Below are 17,322 nucleotides of genomic sequence, written 5' to 3'. Positions count from 1 at the left end.
TTGTCAGGGCTGGGATGCCCATGTGGATCTCTGCAGTGTGTATATATGAGCATCCCTTGAGACCTGGCTTTTTAAACCTCAAAAGGCAAAAACCTCATCAATGTTATTAGCAGTAACTGAATAACATACATGATCACTAGTGTAACAGGTAGTATGGCTGTGGCCCAGACCCGAACTGCCCATATTAAAGAATGTTCCCTGTCATAGTGGATGGAAAAACTGATCGTTGGGTGTAAATGGTAACTTGCATCTACCTAATTTGCAAGCTTGATAATGAAGGCCTTGTCCACAGTGTTCCCCTTTTAAATCTATCACTTTGGACACTGACTTCAAGATACACTGACTCCAAGATTTAGGAGGATTTCTGGGGATATAATGACTTACAGAATCTTTTCTTTTTATTCCCTCTAAACAGTCATTAGAAAAACAAGCCTGTGGTAACATCAAGATTCCAGAAAAGTATTGTACAGTTCTTCAGTTGGAACTGCAAAGTAGAAGACAAATAGCACTTCCTTTCCAGTCCTCCCAGAGGTCTGACCCTAACTGATGCTAAATGATACCCAATTAACCATGTTCTCATCACACACACAATACAATTAAATAGCCTTTGAGCAATGGGAAATCTTTTGTGGAATATGGAACTTCTGAGGGGAAGGGAAGGGTTTTCTTTAAAACAAGACAAATGTCTGTGGATTTTGATTGAACTTACTATGTGCAATTAAGGATTCTCTTTTCACCAAAAAACTGTAGCTCTCATTAAGTCATTAACTGAAAAGAAAACCATGAATTATGCCTAAGAAATCCAAGGGTCAACCTTTTTTTCTGGTCAGTGACAACCAAAGTGCACTGTAGCACTATTAGCCTCAAATTTTGAGGAAGAAGCCTGATATTTGATTGCTTTCATTCTACCTTACTAAAGCCAGTTCCTGAACACTGCCAAGGGTTGCATATTGCTTGTCTAGGTTAATGGGTGAGTTATCAGAATGCAAGATATAAGACAGCCACCAAAGAATTAACAAGCAGAATTTTGAAAGCTGAGGAAGCCTCCACAAATCCCCAAAATAAAGAGCAATCTGTTCTTGAATCTTCTGGAGTGAATTGTTAGGGCATCTGTTGCTATGAGTCTTAAAGCAGAGTGAATAGACAGAGAGATTCAGATGCACGAGCTATACTTAATCACCAAATAATAACAGAAAGGATCTCCTTAAAAACTCTCAGTGAGATTATGCTCAAATTAGCTACACATTCAAGTTTTAGAGCAACAATTTCCTCACTTCTATTTATGGGAAAATTGTAGTATTTATACCAGCCACAGAACTTCCTGCATCACATGGCACAGATGATTATCTAATTTACTCACCCTCTATATTGCTTCATCCATGGTCGTGTTGCAGATTTTTTTCACTGTGGAGCTCAGAAAACGCAAAGCTCATCTCAAGGTCCCCTCCTGGATAACACTTGGGAGTGAAGAACAGAAATTTTAGCCTGATGCCTAAACAAGTGTTTTGCCTTTAAGACTTCATGTATCAGTCTGAGCTATATGTATCTGCTTACTGCTTTTTTCACAGTGAACAGTGACAGAAAGATGGACAAGAGTTTGATTTTTATGTAGTTCTTTTCACACTGAAGTTATTCTGCTAGATGTAGGCAAGCGGTGTGCCTTGTCAGAGGCTGTTAAGTGTGTTTACTGGATAAGCAGAATAAAGCAGTCAATTTGTGGGTAATGATAATCTTCATAAAGCTCCAGGCAATGACAACTTGCTTCAATGGGATAGTAGAAAAAACCTGGTGGGGGACTCAAGGGGTAGCAGTATATCCCCAGTTTTTTTCTTCTCTTCTTTCCTCTCTCACTAAAACTCTTTAGTTCTTGGAACCAGGGGAATAGTAACCTCCATTTTGCCTTTCATCTCCTCCTTAAAGTACCTTTTTCTCATTCAGTCAGACATAAAATACTACACTTCACTGCATAAATGATGAAATATTGCAGGAGTGTATTTCACTAGTATTAGATGCCTAAACATGTAGTTAGGAGCACAGCAGGAATTTTCAAAGGAGAAAGCAAGAAGGTAGTCAGTGTGAATTAGGAGCATTTCTGTTCTTTTTCAACTGTTCACATGACTTCAAAGAAACAGAACCTGAAACATCTTGCTGTATTTCCTCCTGAGGGTCACAGGTCCAACAGCCATTTCTACAGGAGAAGGGCTGAATCATTTTGGTTAAATTAAGAGGAAGCTTGAATATTAATTACAAGCAGAGGAGCTTCTATTTCTGAAGAGGTACTGGGCCTATTCAAGTTTACTGCAGAACAAGACCCATCTCTGGCACTCATGGTAGAAGTCCCTGAAAACATCACGCAAAGGTTGCCTGTGAGGTCCCCAGATAACGATGCACTTGTGATATACACTTAAGTTCTGGGCATTAATGAAAATACAGTTAGGTTCAAAAATGCTCAGAGCAGCAGCAATTACTTGATAAATTCAAATAATTATAGGTTGCTGTAAAAATAATGTAGTATTCTACTTTTCTACTTACGTCCACAAAAGGTGACTCCTATACCATCTACCATCCCACCCTTCCTCTTTGCTTTGAGTCACAATTAGTACATATTTTCATAACAAAAATACACATCTTCTCCTGTCCTCCCAACTGTGCTTCCCACCCAGATTCCATTATGAATTAGGACAAGTATGTATGTTCAAAATAACAACAACAAAAAAAAATGTCTTACCTCCTCAGCCCTGTCGCCTTTTCCACCCATCACCTCAGGTTTCACTGAAATATTTCCTGTAGGGCTCTAGCACTGTTGCTAGCTGAAGATGCCAAGTCTATCCCATTTCTGCTTGAAAACTTTGAGAGCAATACATGATGAGAGCACCAGTCTGCAGTGTCCAGAGTCTCTGTCACACTTGTTTAAAACTGGCACAAGAGGACTAGGCAAGCTGGATGAAGACCTAATAGAAAATCAGAAGGGTGAAGGTCATACTTCATGAATCTGAAGGGGTTTACACTATGAAGCTTAGTTTGCTGACAAACAGGCCATTGCAGAAGCATTCCTGCTGTGAACACAGAAACCATTTAAGTATGGTGGGGAGGAAGAATATCCTAGCTGGGCAAATATGCATATATTGTTCTAGAAGGATTAAAAAATACATGCCAAGAAGAGTTATCCATTTAGGAGTCCCTTCACTATGCCAACAGAAAATTACAGACATTCAGTAGGTTGACATAGCATGCCCAGCCGTCTTTTTGTGCTGTAAGTATGTAGTCTGGTTGAAAACATCACACATTTTTTCCCATAATACAAATTATATTTACATTCAACACCTTTTTCCATGCCTTAAAAAAGTTTCTGTCATTCAGTTGAGTCAGCTCCTACCTTACACCTAAGAACGTTCTGGAATAGGCATATTTGTTTTTATAGGTTATTGATAGAAATACTGGAAACATTTGAGTAATGTCTGTTTTCTGAGATTTTTCTGTACTGTTTCTATTCAATAATATTGTCTGATTTCCAAGTCTAACATGGCATCACCTTTTAAAATCTGACCAAGGCTTTTTCAAACTAAATCTTGCTTCCTACATCTCTGCTTTTGGGCTCTGAGCTATTACTGAGTCTTTATCACACTGATGAGCTGAAACTTAGTTTTCAGCCTTCTCTTAGCCTTTTAATGGCAACCAGGGTAGCTACCCTAAAGACAAATGATCTGGCTGTATTGGTTTGAGGTCCAAAACAGGCCCCTCCCGAACACTTTACTCTAAAAATTTACCCCACATGGTTGAGGATGCTCTCATTTCAAGTGACCCATCAACAAACAAGAACCATGACCACAAACAGCTGGAGAGGTTCTTGCTCCTTTAAACAAACTTGACAGATGCAGAAATAAAGTGATTTTGAGCTCACCTGACCCAGGGGACTGCATTAATAAGCACCAGGCCACAGACACTAGCTCAGTTTGCTGCTGGCTGAAATGGCATGTTATATACAAAATTGCTTCATATGGAGTTCCCTATTCCTACTGTCCTATGTTAACACATAGAATTTCAGATAAGGCTGATACACTTTCTCAAGGGCAAAGCCTGAGCCCATTTAGGAAAGCAGCCTCATCCTCTAACTCTGTCAAGCATATGGACAGGCAGGTGCAGCAGCATTTCCTTTCTTAACAAAAAACAAACCTTGGTCAAAATAATATATTGTCACTGGGAAATATTCAGCTCTGATCTTACTGTTAATTACAGCTGTTCATGAGGGCATTATCTAGCAGTCCAGAGGGGACTAACACAAGACATGCAGCTATTCTTGTACATGTATCACTACTCCATTGTCTATTCCATTGCTTTGTGAGTACTGTAGATAATTTGTATTAAGTTGCTCAGACTTGTGCTGGCTGCAAACACAAGGGTCAATAATCTTGCTAAAGATAGGCCCTGATTCTGTATGGTGAATAATTCATCATATGCATCCCAGCTTTCTATTGCTTAATCTCGCAACCTGCCCACCATCATAGTGGCCCCAGTATCTACCAAAGAGTTTGTCAGATAAGAACAGTTTGATCTTTAAAAAATAAGAGCAGATGGCAGCTTGGCTAGGGATGAGTGCTTCTTGTGTACCCTGCCTTTGTGCTTCAGGAGGGTGAATCTCACGAACACAGCCTGTCTCACCACAGCCCCCCATCCCTGGAGGATGAACTGTGTTTAGCAGATCACCTATCTTTCAGTTTGTGTTAATCTCTGCCCTGGGCATGTCAGCTTGGAGGCAGCACTAATCAGACAAGTAGCAGCTGAGAGCAGGGGGGCAGCATGGCAAGTGGCCAGCTAGATGGGCTTGAATGGAGAGGTGGAAGGGACTATAGGCTCTCTATAGCAGTGCAGATACTACATTCTCAGGGCCGTATAGCACAAATGCTTCAGACTGAGCCTGCTAATAGATCTTTCACTGCAGCCAATAGTCCAAACCATGCTATCCAATAACTCCTTTGGTAGGAAACCCTGTCCTGACCTTTCTATGTTGGGCACAAGATGATGCCCTTAAAGTAGGATGAACGTATGCACAAACTATCTTCATCCTGATCTCAATGCTAAGAAGAATGTTTAGTGGTGGAAGTGACCCAGCAAGGAGTACGATGAGGAATCCTAAAACTCAGAGTACTTGGTTATCATCTCTAAGGAACAGGCATCTACTTATGCTGTTGCTTTTCTGCCTGTGTTCAGGCACACAGGAATGCAAAATCTTAGGTAAAACATTTTGGTATTCCTATAGACATGAGAAGAGAACTCTGTGCTCAACCCATCATGAAGAAAAACATATTTGTATTTGTACCAACTGAAACTGCTCAGGGATAACACTTTTTTCATTAACAGTACATTTTGCCAGCATAAAATTAATTCTAAGCTCATATCATACCTTGGAGAGATAAGGCACAGGGCAGCAGAATTTCTTCTATTTGGCTGTTAATTTTTTATTTGGGCAATGCTGAAAACACACTAGATGCTGTACAAGCATGCCCAGGAGGAGAAAAAATAGATATACTGAATCATTTACAGAGAACAGGTTGGTGCAGACTTTCTGCTGGAGTAATCAGGCAAGGGAGAAAGGATTAATGCCTCTTCATTATTAAACTTTGGTATGCTTGTCATAACCTTCTACCAGCTTTTGCATTTGCTGACTAAAACCTGGCTACCAGATGGCATTATTTGGCTTTGCCTATGCTTCTGAGACACCCTAGTATCTCCTTGTATCCTCTCCAGAACCCCTTGGTGTGTTGTTACACAGCAAGAAGAGTGAGTCTGGCACCTTTCATTAGCAAACCATGCAATAAATAGCACAAGATCCACAGGAACAAGCTGATGCTGTTTAGATGCTCATTTAAGTCTATCATTTTTCTGGCTGATCTTCTCTGGATTTTAATTTATATAAACATTTCATATGTCTATTTTAATTTCAGAATTTGTTTTTCCTTTTGCCTTCTTGCATCAAGAAAAGTAGGCATAAAAGCTTCAGTCATTTCTCTCACATTACTTTTCTGTATTTATAATTCTAATGCCAGTATTAATTGAAGTTAACCTCTATATAACCGCTGATATAAATAGAAAGCAATTTGGCCCCAATATATCTTCCACCATCTTCCAAATATTTATATCCTGCAGTGTTTTTGGTCCTCTGCCTCAACCCAGTCATACCTGTCAGTATTTTTTTGGTTTTGCACACATTATCAAAAATCATTCAACAAAAGTGACTTTTGTAAGCAGAATTTTCACCTATTAAGTCCCTGTGAAGCAAATTATGAGATTAAGAAGTTGTAGTATTTCATAACCAGTTGAGCAATCAACCTTACATGCTACAGATAGCTCTATTTTAGTTCAATTTATATTCTTCTTATATTCTCTATTCTTCTCCGTCCAGGACAACCCTTTATTAGCAGTAAGTGCTGCTGTGAGCTCTGCCTTCCATCTCCTATCTGCCTGAAGTATATGTGGCATCCATGTGAGGCCCCATAGCCTCTCCAGCTCTTCTCCTCAGAGGTGGCTCCTTTGAAACCCAACCAGGACTTCTGCAAATACTGGTTGCTCCAAAGAAGTGTATGCTTGGAGCACAGACTCTGCATTAGGAAAACCCCTCAGTAGGATCTATTTAAGATTATTTCATGATGGCTTGTTATTACCTAATATTAAATGTATAAAAGGAAAATCCATGGTCTTTTGCATGTACATATAAGGAAGGACCTTGACATCTTGCTCCCCTGGGTTGCATTGTCTCTTGCAGGAAGTCTCTTCAGACAGGATTTGGTGCAAACTACAGCACACTTTCACACACATTTCCCTCCAATCTTGGTTCTGTTTTCTGTAGCTAAATCTCAAGGACCTGGTTACAAAACTTTGAAACTGTATGGTTCCATTTAGCAGTTCTTCCCAGTAATATCTGTTGCTCTACCACGCCTGAAAAGTCTTACAGCTAAACTGCACACAGCCATCTGAAGATGAAGCAGTGAACATAGGATCTATAACTATTCAATTATTGTATTCCTACAATGCAATTGCTTGCTCACTTAAGTAAATAATGCAAATGAGCACAATAAATCCCTGCAATAACATCATACTCTACATACAAAACCACATTTGTCACCTACATTTGAATTCTTCTAGTGATATTAGAGAAATCCAGTGACAGGAAGAAAAGGAATAAACTTTATTCACTTGGTCCCTCGGTACCCCTATGGGACCAGGTTCTGCCATCATCTGTGCTTGAACATTTGCTTTTTTTCCTCTTATTAATCCAAGATGGAGCTTTGGACAAAGGTAATCATACTCCCAAAATATACCACTACATAGAGTCGTTCCTTGTAAGGAAAAGAAACAAATGTTGCCTTTTTTCTCTCTCACCTAATAATTCAGTGCTGCATTGTTTCTTTCTTCCCAGTAAACACACCATAATTTCTCCATCTGTTGTACTTCCTAGGTCATTTAAACTGACATCTTATTGAAACCCAATAATAAATAAGACAAACCTCAGATATTTGTGCTGATGCACGAGCAGTATGAGAGGCTTCTTGCAGCTTTCATCTGTTAGTTTCTCTAAAGTCCATAAGGTGGGGTCTGCAGTGACAGAACTGATAATTGCAGGTAAATTTTCTTCATCCCTCGTCTTGCTTGCAGGGCAGTGCTAGGCAGCAACAGAGCCTGGTATAAAAAGTAACATGCATAGTTGAAATTAGAAGACATTTGTTACTGCTGGAGACCCTTTGCTAGAAACCATCTTGGTTGTATCACTCAGTGTAGCAGAAGAAAGTATTCCATTTGTTCATAGAATTTGTATATATGCATAACTAATATAAGTAAATAAATCTGCTGTATAGGATCTCTCAGGAAACCAGGAAATAATATATTAACTGAAACCAATGGCAAAGACCTGATGAGACACTCTTCCCAGTGGTGAACGTCACTCAAACAAGCAGGGACAAATCTGTACAATCAGGTCTTGGACTGATCCCCTCTGTGCCACAAATGTTATTGCAGCAGCCCTTACACTGTCCTTCTCTATAGAGTACTCTGTGCTGTTGCCTGAGAGTGTCATTATATGATTCACACTGGTAGCATCTCTCATGCAGCTGTCCTTGCAACACAGATCTCTTTAGAGATGCAAAAGTCTTTGCTGAAGAGACACATACAAAGCTCCCAGATGCATAAAAGGGCTGAGAAAACTTCTCTTGGTGAACATAAAGGGAGTTTACCAGTGACGTCAGTGAGGTCAGGCTCCCACCTCTAGTTCAAGCAAGACTGAAAAGACTGAGATCAGGTGACTGGGGAATCATGCGAGAATTACAGCCACCAGACAGAAACACAGTAAACTGCCATGTAAATCTTTGGTGTAGCAGGGGACCAATGACTATCAATTCAGTTTTATGAGCATATATTTATTTATTGATGCCACCATTTCAAGACAGAGCTTACATGTCCTAAGGAAGTACTGCAAAGCTCCCACACCTTGTTATACAGATGCATGTAAATCTGTCACGTATAGTAAATGAACTCAGAAAGATTTATTTTGGAAGCTGCCTTTCCAGCCTCTTCTAATGTTAGCTCCAAGCAAACATGCAAACAAAAGCCTCTCAACCACATGTGGAGAAGCAAGTAGTTAGTAGCATTTATACCACCTGTCCTAGGGAGCTACTTTGAGCCCATGTGATGTGCCAGCAGCAGAAAGGTCAGAATGAAGATGCTGGCAAGTGGGATGGCAGGGTCATATTTTAGCAAAGACTGCAACTGTGCTACTGCATCAAGCTTTTGGCTCCCCTGTCTGTCTGAGTCCTGGGACTGCTGCTTGGCTTGGGCACAGCACACAGGAGTGGTACTGCACCCTCCTGCAAGCAAACCTGTGCATGATGCAGAGGAGGGGGGCAGCCTAGGAGGAGGTCTGATAAAGAGGAATGAGGAAGTAGTGCTCAGCTTATAGAGCAGAAAACACAGGCACAAAGAGCAAGAGCAGGTCACCTACTTCAGCGGCTCTGATGGCATCCCAAAATAACAGACCCTGAGAAGAGCCAGAAGCGTAAACGACCAAGGCAACCAAACGCAGGGCCTGAAGCTCAACTTCAGGTAGCAAACAGGAGAGAAATCCCAGAATTCTGCAAATTCTGAGCAAGTCCTAACCTCATTTCTAGTCTGAACTTACTCTTCCTAGCATACACTGGGTTGAATGAATAAGCTAACAATTCCCTAATTAATGCCTGGGGAAAGGTTCTTTCTGAAGAGCCCCAGACTGCCTTAATTTTCAGGATGATATTCATCCATGACACAATGACTTTGCAGTACAATTTGATTAATAAGTCAGAGACAGATCACACCTGACAGATGCATCAGCAAATATGAAAAGACCTTCCCCATCATCAGACTTGCCCCAGTGTTGAAGATAGAGACACGACCAGAAATATTTTGACTACCTGTATCTCCATGGGTTACTCTACATTGTCAAAAGAGTAATTTCCAAAGAAGTACAGATTCACCAGATTTTAAATGTGAGTCTTCCTGTGGTGCAAACCACTCCCAATCAGAGAGAGAAAAGGAAAAACAGTGAATCAAAAATGTCACTTTTTTCAATTTCAAGTATAGAACTGTAATAGTTCTGCTTTCTGATATATTCCAGGGTCCATATTTTGTGTTCCAGGGTGGAAAAAAAATGAATCTGAAGTCTTTAAAGTTATCATAGAACAGATACCATTGTTGTTCTCTGGCAATCTACATTAAGCAGGCTTGAAGAAATGAGAAATGTAAAGAAAAAAGAGAGGTATAGGCAGCTGAGAAGTATTACTGTACACTTAATTCAGGAAAACAATGCTCTGTTGTCATCTTCCTGACTCCAAAGACTCTAATATCTTAAGTGCAACACATTACATCTTTGGAACGAAATAACCTCAGACAAGTGAGGACCCATCCATAGATCATCTAATAATATCACAGCAGAGAGAAAGAGACTTTTCTTTTTCAAGTTGCCTTTATCTCTCTCCAAATAGCTGTGCAGATGCATAGCCCAGCCAAGCAACTCTGCAAATATTAACACTTGTGAATAGTTGATAAATTCTGCAAAAGCCAATGTCTCTACTAGCTCTGCAATAAATAGAGACTGGAAATGATCAGATTAATAGCTGCAGTGTTGCAGTCGAAAGCCAAAAGCCAGAGACTTTTTATAATGGCAAAAAATGTAAGATGGCACCTTTTAAACATTTTCATGTTTCTGAAGAGAACTTTCATGCTGTTTCTCAGCTTACAAAACCATTATTTCTGGAGGACTTATCATCACCTAGCTCACCAGCTGGTGGGCGGGCCAGCCCTTCACTGTTGGCTTGTCTTTAAAGGATGGCATCAAAATCAGTGAAGAAAGTGGCAGTGATTGCTAGTACAATTTCCTGCTTTAAATACAATGAATAAATCAGCATACAGAGTGAACTAAAACAGAATAGTAATCAGGATAGATGGTAAGCTTGCTGCCTGTCTTTCCATGCCTGTCCTAAGCTGTTCCACTGGCCAGTGAGGCTGAAAGCCCTTTGGAACCCAGGATATATCCTGCAAATATCCTGAAGTCCTTGTCACATTTACAGTTCTGCATTACTATTAAAGCCAAGTTGCAGATTGCAGTGCTGTGCAGAAAATTAAATGCTTACCAAAATAAACAGGACTGTGGAGCTCAAACACAGTGCCTCTCTGCTCTGTTCCATTTTAGAGTATATGTCCTCGTCCCTCGTTTGTACAGCAGAGTACCCCTGATATACAGCTGAAGTCTTTGCAATTGCTACAAAAAGCATCTTACCACATATACTATGAAAGACACTAACAGTGAGGCTCTATAGATGTGCTGTAGTATACCAAGTGAGAAACAAAAACATGCAGTATAAATTTATTTTTGATATCAGTATGAGAAATAACGCAAGTTATTTCAACTCGCCCTTGGAGTTACTGCTCCAAAGGAATGTGCTAAATCCTGTGCATTTCTCATGTGTCTATTTGAATATGAAGATTCAACAGCGTGAGGCTACATCTGTTCTAAAAAAAAAAGAAAGATCAGGGCTTGGCATCTTGGTGTTCACTGTGCTGTAGCACAGTGTTGGGCTCCTTGCAATGCTGCTAAGATCTACACTTTTAATACTGGCTAGTAATACTGCCGTTTTTGGATTGTAAGCCTAAATTGCGATACAGATGCTGGATGTTCTGAGAGTGAGTGCTCTGAGCTGCTTTGAAAAGCCTTAAATGAAAATTCCAATATTATTTTGGGAGGCACTCTAGAATTATAAACTGCCTAAAGAAATGAGTATTTCAAGTGCTCCTGAAGATAATAGTGCTTGAAAACCTCATGCAATAGTATTCTGAGATTCAGAGCTTACTTCCCGTTATATCTCCCTTCTAGAGTTGATAAAACATTATCTGCTACTTTCAGAATTCATGAGAGGCTCTATGAGACTTAAAAATATCATGAATTTGGAGTTGCTGAGCTGAGTCAGACACCCTGTTGCTCTGTTGAGAAGTCTGAATATAAACTAAGATCTGATTTATTCAAAGGCAAAAAACACTCTATTTTTTTCCATATATGTGAATTTTGCAAGTCATCCCAGTACTTCTGGGTAATGCTACACGATCTGAACCAGAAGGGAGACTGCAGTTGTCTGAACAAGCAGAGTGTAGTTTCAAGCAGAATTAAATTAGAGATTCATGGAAATGGCTTCATTTGAACTTGAAAACCTCGGTTAAAAAAACAAAAGGAAAAAAAAAACAAACAACAACAACAAAAAAAACAGCTCCCAAAGAGCTCAAATTCAAAAACACAAAACTAGAGAAGCAGGTGCTGTTAATTGCTGTTTAGCAGTACTTTTTGTCACTGGCTTCACATTCCTATTACAGTGGATACAACAAGCAGCCAGTGTAACATCTGAGCTTTGCACTGTTCATCTCCATCCACTTGACTCACTGTTGGCCATCTAAAACCACCATGTCTAAAGCTTGTTGCCTGTGCAGCCTTGCTACTCATTCCAAATTGACTGAAATGTCCTGAAAGAATAAAATGAATATACCTTTGGAAGTACTAAAGTTATTTGAGATAATTGTCTCCATAGATTTGATGAAAAGCTGAGTATAATTCAAATTCAGACACAAACAACCACCTTAGAAGGTGTGCATTACTACTACTTTATTCTATTTTAGGTCGGTCTTGAGTATGATTGATTTCATCTGGTAGAATCCGCGTTATCGCTAACAGAAGTATGAATTCCTCCCCAAGTGCACAAACTTCACTGCTTTAAAAATTAATTAGTGAATAACTGTTTAAAATAATTTTTAAAGGAGTTTCAAAGCTGCAAAATGGAGAATTTGTTGAAATTGGCACATATGAGGATCTGCTTTATAAACACTTGAATATGTAGAAAGTACTGTGTGACTTCTCTGATGAATAACAACTGAGCAGCACAGCTTGACTTTCAAATATTCATAATCAATTCATTAAATAAGGAATGAATGAGAGAAAATTAGGATCACAGATACTTCACAAACAGAGGGGAAAGCTAAATGACAATTCTGATGTGTCCTCCCAATATTTTCATGAGAAAACTATATTAATATTTAATGCCTATATTACCTTTTTCAGTCTGGTCTAATTCAAGTGAATTTTCCCTCCCTGTGAAATGTCTGCTAATAGAATACTAATGCTACTGGTAGTTGCCTGCTGTACAATACTAATGCCACTAATAGTGGCTTGGTATACTGGGGAAGGCAGGAGTTAATGTTACTAATGTCTGCATCTGAAGATGTTATTCTTAACACTGAATTGGGGAACGTTGTAACCATGTAAATTCATACACTAGCGCGTTAGAAATGGAAGCAGAGTGTCAGAGTGAGCTATTTAATCTATCTACATCAGTACTTAATCTCACAGATGGCAAACAAGCCCAGATTTGAGAAACAGACTGTGAGCAATACTGATACTAGAGAAAAGCATGTCCCTAAAATGGCAGAAGCTGAGGTGTCTAACAGAAACATCAATACACTGAGATTCTATTTAGCCTGAGTTGCCAGAGATGTGCCCTGAGCTGCCAGTTGTTTTTCCTAGGTCTGTGACCCACTCTGGGGTCAGATGAGATGTGATGTGCCATTCTCTCCCTCTGAGCAGTCTCTGCTAAGGATCTCCAGTGCAGTGACCGAGTAAAGCTTGCCCAATATAGGAGGTTCCTGAAGGAACCCGTACCTCCTGCTCTCAAGCACCTGGGTCTTAATGACTGCCAGGTCTTCTAAGCCTGCAAGCAGAACTGGGCCTCAGCCTTTACTACTTCCAACCATGCATTTCAAGAGCAGATATATACCAACCTGGGATTGTTTTAGCTCAGTCCAGATCAATGTTACCAAATGCTAAGGGATCAACTCCCTTCTATAACTTTAGAAAACTAATAGGATTTGATGTACTCTCTTGATGGGAAGGAACATATTATTCTGCTTCATGCCATTTCTTTGCAGCTTAGAAGATGCGAAGATGAAATGTCCAGGGAAATAAGCATTTAGAGTTGCCATGAAATTCATGAAGAAATGAAGGGCACCACCTCACATTCACACGCAAATATCATGTATACAGTTAAAGGAAATGAATGCTTAATAAATGCATTAAAGGTTATTTTAAGTGTCTGCTGCTAATGAATCCTCAGGCTGTTTTCTGATCTCTATAGAAATGACTGACTTTAAAAACAATGCTTCTATACTAAGATGTTTAAAAACAAACTTCAATACAATGCCATGAGGACAGGACACAAAACAATGCACCTGTGAGATATCTCTAACTGCAGGAAGAAATGCCAGCAACAGGGGAAAAAGAAAGATCCTGAAAAAGCTCAAGTATAACATAAAGACCAGACTTGGTATTCAAATGTCCTCAGGACTTCCTCGAACTCTAAATCTCTTTGACAAATCCAGTTTACCAATCAAAATAAGCTGGACAAAGATCATGTAAATTAAAAATTAATGAATGAGATCTACTCTCTGTTGGGGTTGAGATGAACTGTATCAATCAATTCCAACCAGCACAGAAAAGCCACGAGAATCACCTCAAATGCACAGAAAGGTGGGAGTTATGTTTTTGTAGTCCATCATTCTCCTGTCCTTGTACATTTGATGCAGAGTGGTGCTCAATTCAGACTCCTTCCTGGTGGAGAATGTGCAATAACCCACGTCAGAGGCAGACAGAGACATTGCTGTCTGCCTACAAAATGGATTTGGGCATTTTCTTACTTTTTACCGCACTCTAATTCTATTCAAGCATAGGAGCATAGTACACCGGAGCAGTGTGAGGTGGGAAAGCATGCTGGGTTAATCCTGATGTCTGCTCCAACAGTAGACTTAGCTGACAGTGCTAAGCCTTCTTTTTAGCTAATCTTTGCAACTGATTTGTACATCTGAAGACACACAAAGTTACAGGCTGAGCCACCTCAGACATCAGGTTTACCAGAGGCACACGAAGAAATTCTAGAGGATTTTAGAAGATTCTAGAAATGCTTCCTATCCAAATACCAGCAAATTGCTCTAGAATTGAGAGGTGCTTTGACTTTGTTGCCCTTCCTAACTGTTCCCTTTCACATGGAGATCAGGTCACATCCAGATATGAAAACACCCTGAGAATATCAGCTGCTAAGTAATTGTACCCAATTTGTTTACAGAAGCAGAATCTTTCTGTGCACCTTATTGCCTCTATGGGATCAGTGGCAGTGGCTACACTGAAGGCTCTTATTAATAGCTGTAGAAAAGGAAGGATTTTCTGCACAAGTGCTCAGAGGATGACACTGAGCACTTTTTGGGCAGTGTCCTACACTATGAACAAAGTTGTGCCTTTTTCTCTCCTCTTTCTGGAGCGCATGAAGCTCTCTGCAAGCAGAAAAACAAATTAGGTCATTGACCTTTCCCATGACCTTGACACAAATTCCTGCCTGCATTGACCAGCAGAGTGTCTGCTTGAATGGGACCTGTCCTGTCCTCTTTCTCACCACGCCTCACCCATTTCAAAGCATCAGCAACAGAATAGAAAACCAAAGTTCAGATAGAAAGGAGGATTTTTTTAATAACTAAACCCTCTGTGGCATCCCTCCCATCCCGATTTAAGGAAAGTAAGTTATCTCATTCTAATTCTGATATTTAGCAATGTTGACAGCTTTAATACATCGTAGATCCTTCAGATCGTATTGTTAAGCCAACTCACTTCTACAAGTTAAACCAAAAAAAAGACAGATGCCATAACCTGTGAGGCTGATAGGTAATGGCAGTTGTGCTCTGCATTTAAACATAAAGTACATTTCATTCCTTCTTGTGCAGCATTCTCTCATCAAAGAGCACCCAAACATCTTCACAGCAAGAACTATGCTTAACTGTTTGCTTTATGGGCCATTTCTGTCATGGGAGAGTAACACAGGTCATTTCTCCACCCTCCTGGAGAATAAACAGTAGTACAGAAACTTCAGTTGTTTATATAACATTCCTTATAAGCAAAAATTACATAAGTGCAGTTTTCAAAAGGGCTTACATTTAACTCACATCTCCCATGGTTAACTTCTACACAATGCTATAGGAATGTATACGCACAACTTCTTCAAACGCAATGCCTGCTAAACTGTGTGGCTGCATACAGTGTATACAGGTGTGTAAGCAAGCATCCAGCTTTGGCCAGGCCTATGTACTCAGAGTGAAGCCTGTAACATTCAAGTCACAGGCAGCAGAAGGATTTGTTTTCTGCAACTCTTTAAACACTGCATGTTATTTCTCTGCGACCGGAAAACTCCCCTGCATAGTCCCTGACCTGCTCCTATTGCAGGCAGGGGTAAATAAGTGTGGAGAGGGATTTTTCGAGAGTAGGCATTATGCTGGTGCTAATGAGAGGATAAAATCCATTTAGCTCTACTCCTTCCCTAATGAATCCATGCTTATGTGGGCTTGCTCAGACTTCAAGCCAGTGATTTCTCCTTCTTCAGGAAGGGGACTTGAAAAGAATTGGGAGTGTGATGTGAGATCATTGAATGACAAATAGAAAAAACCTGTAGCAAATCATAATGCAATTCAACTGGCAGAAGTGAATAGGAGGGTCCAGATCCATGTATATAGCTGCATCGTTCCACAAACACTTCGGGCTACTAGTCATTTTTGGATCACAGTTTGAATATGCATTATACATACATATATACACCAATAAAGTGTTTTCCGGAGCATTCATCACAGGCCTAATTTGGTCTCTTGTAAATCAATAATGAATTCTTGGATTTCTGTCAACTGAAACAAAGTTAAGTCAATGCTAAACAGTTTTGAAAAAGTCACCCAAAAATTGCTTCCAGCCACTCAATTCCCATAAAGGATTTGCCCCTAAAACATTGCAAGCAACGCAGACACACAGTTCCAACACGCTGTCTCTCTCACTGTACAAACAGGACAGAGTGGTTTGTACATGGCTACCAAACTGGACACATCTGTGACACCTGTAGGCATTTGATTTGCTTGAGAAATTCAAGCGTGTGCTCAGCACGTATACAAGTTATTACCCAGATATGTTTGTAGAGGTAGAGGGCAAGAATGTTTTGGGTTTAGGTAACTTTTCTGTTAACAAAGAAATTATTTTTCCTTAAGCTATGCAGCCTTGAAGAAGAAAGGCAGCCTCAGTTCAAAGAAAAGCTTTGGGCCTTGTTTAAGATTATCTTGAAACTTGCTCAGTGTTTTCTTGCTCTAAATAATTCTGCCAGCTGCAAACCATAAAGATTAAATATCTGATCCTAGCAGAAGGCTAATCTCCCACAAAGGGAGATGAGCCAAAGACTACATCAACTCAAGCAAGGATTTCAGTATTGCCCCTGTGTTTTATAAGAAAGGTGTCCACGTACAGTCCTGGCAGAAAGGCAGGCAGATGGGGAGGGAGGAAACATACAAGTTCTACCATGGGAATTTCAGATGAACTGCATGATTTTTATTTTTATTTTTTTTTAAGCAACAGGAAAGGAAAAGTTAATTGGGAGGATGTTGGAAATCAAACCTGCAACTTTTTACAGAAGGAATGACGACTTTTCCAAATAACTTCAATAGAAATCATCAGAGCTATTAATATTCAATAGATAAGAAAGCTCTTTAGAAATAAATTGAGAAAACAGAAGGAAGCAGTTGCATATCCAAAGCAGAAATCAGTTATCATTCTGAAGAGTGTCCCTGGGGACCTGTGCGCCTCTCCTTGGTGACAAACCCTACAGTTTAAATTGGGGTTATCTAAGCTTGGTAGTCAGCTGTCATCAGAAGCTTAGTGAGGACCTTGATTTCATTTCTCATCTGTGAATTACC

At 39.8% G+C, this 17,322-nt stretch overlaps 1 long non-coding RNA gene across 5 annotated transcripts in view; it reads right to left on the bottom strand.

Moving 5' to 3' along the window:
• Window positions 1-17,322, bottom strand: part of LOC107318059 — an 86,497-nt gene that overhangs the window by 38,314 nt on the left and 30,861 nt on the right. For all 5 annotated transcript variants that reach the window (XR_004308344.1, XR_004308345.1, XR_004308346.1 and 2 more), the window contains exons 3-5: window positions 7,503-7,674; window positions 2,729-2,951; window positions 1,361-1,457 (exon numbers count right to left, since the gene is read on the bottom strand). This is a non-coding gene — a long non-coding RNA (uncharacterized LOC107318059). The remainder of the gene's footprint in view (window positions 1-1,360; window positions 1,458-2,728; window positions 2,952-7,502; window positions 7,675-17,322) is intronic.

This window comes from Coturnix japonica, chromosome 9 (genome assembly GCF_001577835.2).
Source record: "Coturnix japonica isolate 7356 chromosome 9, Coturnix japonica 2.1, whole genome shotgun sequence".
Taxonomy (NCBI): domain Eukaryota; kingdom Metazoa; phylum Chordata; class Aves; order Galliformes; family Phasianidae; genus Coturnix; species Coturnix japonica.
This window is presented reverse-complemented; position numbering and strand designations above follow the sequence as displayed.